Genomic DNA, 6,239 nt, shown 5'->3' on the forward strand with positions numbered 1-6,239 from the left:
TTACGGAAAACAAGAAGCCAGGGCAAGGGAGGTGAAAGTAATGGCTAGGAAAAGGAGAGCACAGCACGGTGGTCTAGAGTGATCTCTCTAAGGAAGAGACATTTCTAATGAGACGTACGTTTGGATGGACATGATGTGCTGTCTTCCAGAGACCATAAGTAATTGGTCAGTGTTGGAGCAAAGAAGGGCATGAAGCTTCTGGAGGTACACAGGGCTCTACAATGAGGGGGTATATGTGGGGTGTCCTTAGTAATATTCTTTTTTTAAAGTTTATTTATTTATTTTGAGAGAGAATGAGACTGCGCAAAGAGTGCAAGCAAGGGAGGGGCAGAGAGAGAAGGAGATAGAGAAGCCCAAGCAGGCTCCATTCCATCAGTGCAGAGTTCGATGGGGAGGGCTCAAACCCAGGAACCATGAGGTCATGACCTGAGCTGAAATCAAAAGTCAGACACTTCAACGACTGAGCCAACCGGGCACCCCTCCCTTAGTAATATTCTTATGAGTAGCATAGGTAAGACCAGCTGGGAGTTTGTATGCTGGTGGGAGAGTGAAGGTGGAATGGAGGAAAGTGTTCTAAACGTGACCCCCCTCCCCCAGTGTGGACACCGCTGTAGACAGAGGAGGCTCTGGAGCCAGACATTGGGCCGTGAGGTGACACTGTCATTGTCATCAGCAGCAGCAATAGCATTCACTGAGCTACGGTCACCAGCAGGAGTCTCTGACCGCTGGGACAGGTGTGTGTGCTCCGTTCTGTGATGAAGGACCCAGCTTCTGCGGGACACCCACGCCAAGGTCATAGGCAACAAGAACTGACCCAGGATTTAGCCCATCCTCAGAAGCTCCAGCTTGTGCCTGTGAGTTCGAATTTGCCTTTGTTCCCCTCAGCTTTACGTTCACCTTCCCTTCCTAACTGCCTAACTGCCTGTTCTGTGAATTTGAAGTTCCCGTATCAAACAGAAAGACAACAGTGTTACAAAAGGCTAGCTTACATCCTGTAATAATATTTACTTGCTTGGTTTGGAAGGTTTTTCCAGGTGCCCAAGTTTAAATCAATCAAATGGGAAACATTTGTACAACAGTCTTGCAAAGATGATCTGTCTGTCTATCTATCATCATCTATTATCTATCTATCACCTATTATCTACTATATCTATTATATTATCTATCATCTATTATATCTATCTATCTATCTATCTATCTATCTATCATCAATCATAGTTATATTCTTCTCTGATGGAACCCTGACTCTACTGAAGAATCACGTTTGAGACACCAGGGTTCAGTGATATACTGGTTCATGCTCAACAATTGGCTGTCCCAAAGCAGACGATAAACAAAAAAGAAATTCTGATCTGTGGTGTTTGCCAGTTTTCATGATGGAAAACCCCCACCATGGCCACTTTCAAACTACCAATGTGATATCGCCGGATGCAGAATTGGGAAGTTCTGTTCAGTAGCACGCCATTGTGTAGCGTTTCCAACCTAAGATAAAATGCACATAAATAACCCCAAGAGCTAAGTCAGGCATTGGTCAGGGCCAGATTGTAAATACTTGAGGCTCTGCAGGCCCTATGATCTATGTTGCAACTATTCAACTCTGTCATTTTAGTTAGAAAACAGCTATAAATAAAACAAATGGGTATGGTTGTGTTCCAATAAAATTTTATTTACAAAAATAGGTGATGGGATAGACTTAGCCGGCGGGTAGTGTTTTGCTGACTCCTGGCATTGATGACAGCATACTGTAGAAAAAAAATTAGAAAGTCATGAGTTTTTGGTATTTTTATCTTTGTTTTTAAGATGACTTATTTAATTCTAAGCTTATTATCATGTAATTTTACTAATGGCTCTGTCCAACGAACATTAACTCACAGAATTTCTGAAAACCTACCCATCCGTTTTGGGGCCCCTGCAAAACCACTTCCTGGGTTCTGTTTTAGGTCAGTCCCTCCCAGCTGTGTGGCCTGGGGCAAATGACCTCTGTCCCTTCTTACCTGGGAACTAGGGGTGGAGCTTCTCCAGCTGGAAAAAGGCTGAGAGGGAATGTCTACTAAGAACTCGCAGCTGGGGTTAAGTAAGTGATGAAGGAGTAGCTGCATTAATAATTCATATCTCTCTTCAGTTATGGCTCTTCAGGCCAGTCCAGAAGTGACGGAAGCTGGAAGGAGGGGAGGAGGAAGCATAGGGGATGCAACTAGCTCATGTCAAGTTCCTCGTCAATGCCAACACTACAAAGTGCTTCCGGTCTTTAATTCACTTCATGCTCCATCAAAACCTTGAGTAGATAGTCATCTCCATTCTAGAGACGTGAACCACAGTATGCAGAGAGGTGGAAAGTGTGCAAGGACGTTCAACTGGCAGGATAAGAGTCGATTGATTAAGATAACCTTTCCCCATTGTGCGGGTGAATCCCCTAAGGGAAGCCCGTGGTCAGAGGTGAGTGCTTGGTGGTGAGCCACATTTTATTCCAGTGATAACTTGGGTTGGAAATCAAGTTCGGAGACTCATTGTATTGAATGGCTGCATTGGCTCATGCTGTTCCTACAGGACTTTTACACACATAATACATGCAGGTGGACCAAAATCAGTAGACATACATTGAATACTCAAAGCACTGAGCTGGGTACTAGGAGTGCTCAGATCAACGACATAGCCCTCTTTTCCAGGGGCTCACAACTCCGCCAGGGATACAGACTGACCAAATAATGAGCACAGCACAGCCCCTGACGGTGTGACAGGACCTATGTGTCTTTAAAATGTAGTTGCTTCTAGCAATACTCTGCCATCTCATTGCATCAATAAACCTAACTATCCAATGTGATCTCCTGAATTGATCACATAATACACATATTGAGATTCCCAGCCAAAAACGTTAAATTTACCCACCATCTATTTGAAAATGTAGATTCTGGGGGCGCCTGGGTGGCTCAGTCAGTTAAACATCTGATTCTTGATTTAGGCTCAGGTCACCATCTCACAGTTTGTGAGATCGAGCCTGTGTCGGGCTCCATGCTCACAGCGTGGGACCTGCTTCGGATTGTCTCTCTTCCCCCCCTCTGTCTCTACCCCTCCACACACACGCTCTCCCTCCCTCTCTCCCACACAAAAAAAATGTAGATTCTGGGGTACCTGGGTGGCTCAGTCAGTTGAATGACAGACACTTGATTTTGGCTCAGGTCATGATTCCAGGGTCATGGGGTCGAGCCCCACATTGGGTTTCAAGCTGAACGTGGTGCCCGCTTGAGATTCTATCTCTCTACCCCTCTCCCCCACTTGTGTGCTTTCTTTCTAAAATAAATTTTTAAAAAAACTAAAAATTAAAATATTAATAAATAAATAACTTTTAAAAAATGTAGGTTCTATTTGCTCTCTGGGACTCTTGGCTCTTGCCCCAAGTTCCTGATTATTTATTCAGACCTACTGGTTTGGGTTTTTTTATGTAGGATGATAGTCATGAGGTCTCTTCTGGCCCTTTGCATGATAGACTGTTCCTCTGATGACTCTCCAGGTGGCATACCATCAACTTTGAGATGATTGTTAACATGTCAATGGTCTTTCTCACAGCAAAACAAACTCCGTGATTTCCTTCCCATTGGTTCCATTTTCCATTTGTTTCTGACTTCTCACCATGGCCCTCTGGGAACAGAAAGGATCAATTACAATTTGCAAGTGAGTCAGGAATTTAAGGAGAGCACAGCGGGGTTGACCAGCATCTGGGGCCTCAGCTCTAAGATGTGAGAATGGCTGGGCTTATGCAAAGGGCTAAGGGCTAGAATCATCTAGAGACTTCTCACATGGGACTCACATGGGACTGGGATGATGTGGAGACCAAACCCAGCTGAAATTTTCAACTGGAACACTTCATATGTGCCTTGGGCTTCTTGGTGGCAAGGTTCTGGAGAGTCCATGCAACCCTTCCAGAAGCTGATCTAGCCTTGGAGGCCTTGCTACTGTATTCCCTTCTTACAAAGAGGTCAGCCAAGAGTCAGGGGAGGGGAGTTAGAATCGGCTTCTGGATGTCAGAGTTACTGGGTGCGTAAGAGTGAGGTCAAATGGCACAAGAGCTAATGAGATAGAAGATAGTGTTCTGGTCATCTCTAGAACATGTTCCACGTATGGCATTCTTTCAGCCTCCCTCTGCCTCCAATTTCTCATCCTGGAGTAGGATCACCTCCTGGCTTCCTTCCTGTATTAGCCCCTTTCCCTTTTTTCTCCCATTTGGATTATAGAAATAGCCACCTAAATAGGACTTCCCAGCCTCCACCCTCTTTCGGATTTCTCTGCCCTGCAGTCAGAGAGATTTTCCTAATATGCAAACCTTACCACTCGACACCCACTCCGTTGACCCTCACGGGGTTCTCTTGGGGTCTTCTCCCACCGCTCTGACAATTAACGTCCCATCTCCTTAGCCCGCCATCCAAGACCTGTCTGCCCCCTTTCTCTCACTGTTTCATGAACTCAAAGTAATTCTCTCAACATGAGGTGTTGGATCACATTGCCGAGCCCCAGTACCTGGGCGGGAGCAAATATTTGACCAATTGCTGCTTTTATCACATTACTCATATTACTAAACATAACCTCACTATGAGTGAGTCATAGAAGGACTCCAAGATGTTGTCTTTCGTTGTCAGAGTTTAAAGAGCATCGTGTAAGGGGCTAAAATGAGGTTCCAATTTTGTTATTTGGGTTAAAGAAGTATCTGAAATATAATTTTGTAGATGGAATTAGATTTTCATTTCCACTGTGTACGAGGTGCGAAAATCACAGCAAATGAATTAAATTTTGTTTTGATTTCCACTTGAAGCATGGGAGTCATACACAAGAAGATTAAACAACCTTTCCCCTATACAGTTAGCAGTAGGTAAAGTGGCTCTTTACCGGGTTCGGTATGGGCAATATCAAACATGTGAGGAGCTTAGAACTTCATGAACACAAGTCCCTGTAATGCCCATGCTGGTATTATAATTGTCTATTCACTTGACAGCGTCATGAACAAATATTTACCGAGCGCCTGTAACTGGGCAGAAGCAATTTTGGACGATGGCTTAAATAATGGGCAATGGGTAAAAAAAAAAAAAAAACCCAAATGTCCTTATCAACCTTACATTTGAGCAGAAATTCAAGTTAGGTCTCCCTTTTTGTGAGACGGTTAGGCACTTTCTCCGATAAAGGTTCAGTTCACTATATGGTCTCAAGTACATCGTCAAAATTTTACGAAGGGAAAAAACTCACACATTTTCAATATGATAGGTTGTATTTTTTCCCCACTTGCTCCCTCCGGAAGTGTGTTGCACGAGGGCACTTAGACTTGTCCTTTGGAGGCTAGTCAGACATGTTTTAGGTGGCACTCGAGACAATTGCTGATTTCTGCTTAGTTTTGACCTATGACAGCTGTTTCACATGATACAATCTACGTGTTGTCTGGAATTTTATGAGCAAAACGGGTAATACTAATAACGAGAATGTCATTCTGAGTTTTAGTGACAATTCCTAGAATTAAGCGTTACACCTGATGGCAAGACTTGGTTCTAGGTAAACACTCTGCACCCTATTAAAGAAATGTGTTTCTTTAATAAGTAATAACAGTAAGGTAAATACTCTGCACCCTATTAAAGAAATGTGTTTCTTTAATAAGTAATAACAGTAAGAGGCCACAGAGGCTGGGGCTGGCTTCCTTCCTTCCTAACTGGTCACTCTCCTGTGATCCTGAAACCTCAGGGCATTCCTGTTTCCCTCTAGCAATTCATTTTACACTATCAAAAGAAAAGACACATAGGGACGCCTGGGCGGCTCAGTCGGTTGAGCTTCAGGACTCTTGATTTTTCTTTAATTTTTTTTAACATTAATATATTTTTGAGACAGAGAGAGACAGATCACGAGCAGGGGAGGGTCAGAGAGAGGGAGACACAGAATCTGAACCAGGCTCCAGGCTCCGAGCCGGCAGCACAGAGCCCGACGCGGGACTCGAACTCACGGACCGTGAGATCATGACCTGAGCCGAAGTCAGCTGCTTGACCGACTGAGCCACCCAGGCGCCCCAGGACTCTTGATTTTTGGCTCAGGTCACGATCTCACTGTTCCTGAGAGGGGGCCCGGTGTCAGGCTCTGTGCTGACAGTGTGGAGCGTGCTTGGGATTCTCTCGCTCTGCTTCTCCCCTGCTCATTTGTGTGCATGCTGTCTCTCTACTTCTCTCTCTCAAAAATAAATAAATAAACTTAAAAAAAATTTTTAAAGAAAA

At 44.3% G+C, this 6,239-nt stretch overlaps 1 long non-coding RNA gene across 1 annotated transcript; it reads right to left on the reverse strand.

Moving 5' to 3' along the window:
* Positions 1 to 1,645: 1,645 nt before the first annotated feature.
* On the reverse strand, positions 1,646 to 2,954 carry LOC121042586 (uncharacterized). Its single transcript, XR_005796307.1, has 2 exons — positions 1,995 to 2,954; positions 1,646 to 1,742 (listed from the first exon to the last, which is right to left on the reverse strand). It is a non-coding gene; the product is annotated as an uncharacterized LOC121042586 (long non-coding RNA).
* Positions 2,955 to 6,239: the final 3,285 nt, after the last annotated feature.

Source organism: Herpailurus yagouaroundi, unplaced genomic scaffold, assembly GCF_014898765.1.
Source record: "Herpailurus yagouaroundi ecotype Mexico unplaced genomic scaffold, PumYag 185, whole genome shotgun sequence".
In the NCBI taxonomy this organism is placed as follows: domain Eukaryota; kingdom Metazoa; phylum Chordata; class Mammalia; order Carnivora; family Felidae; genus Herpailurus; species Herpailurus yagouaroundi.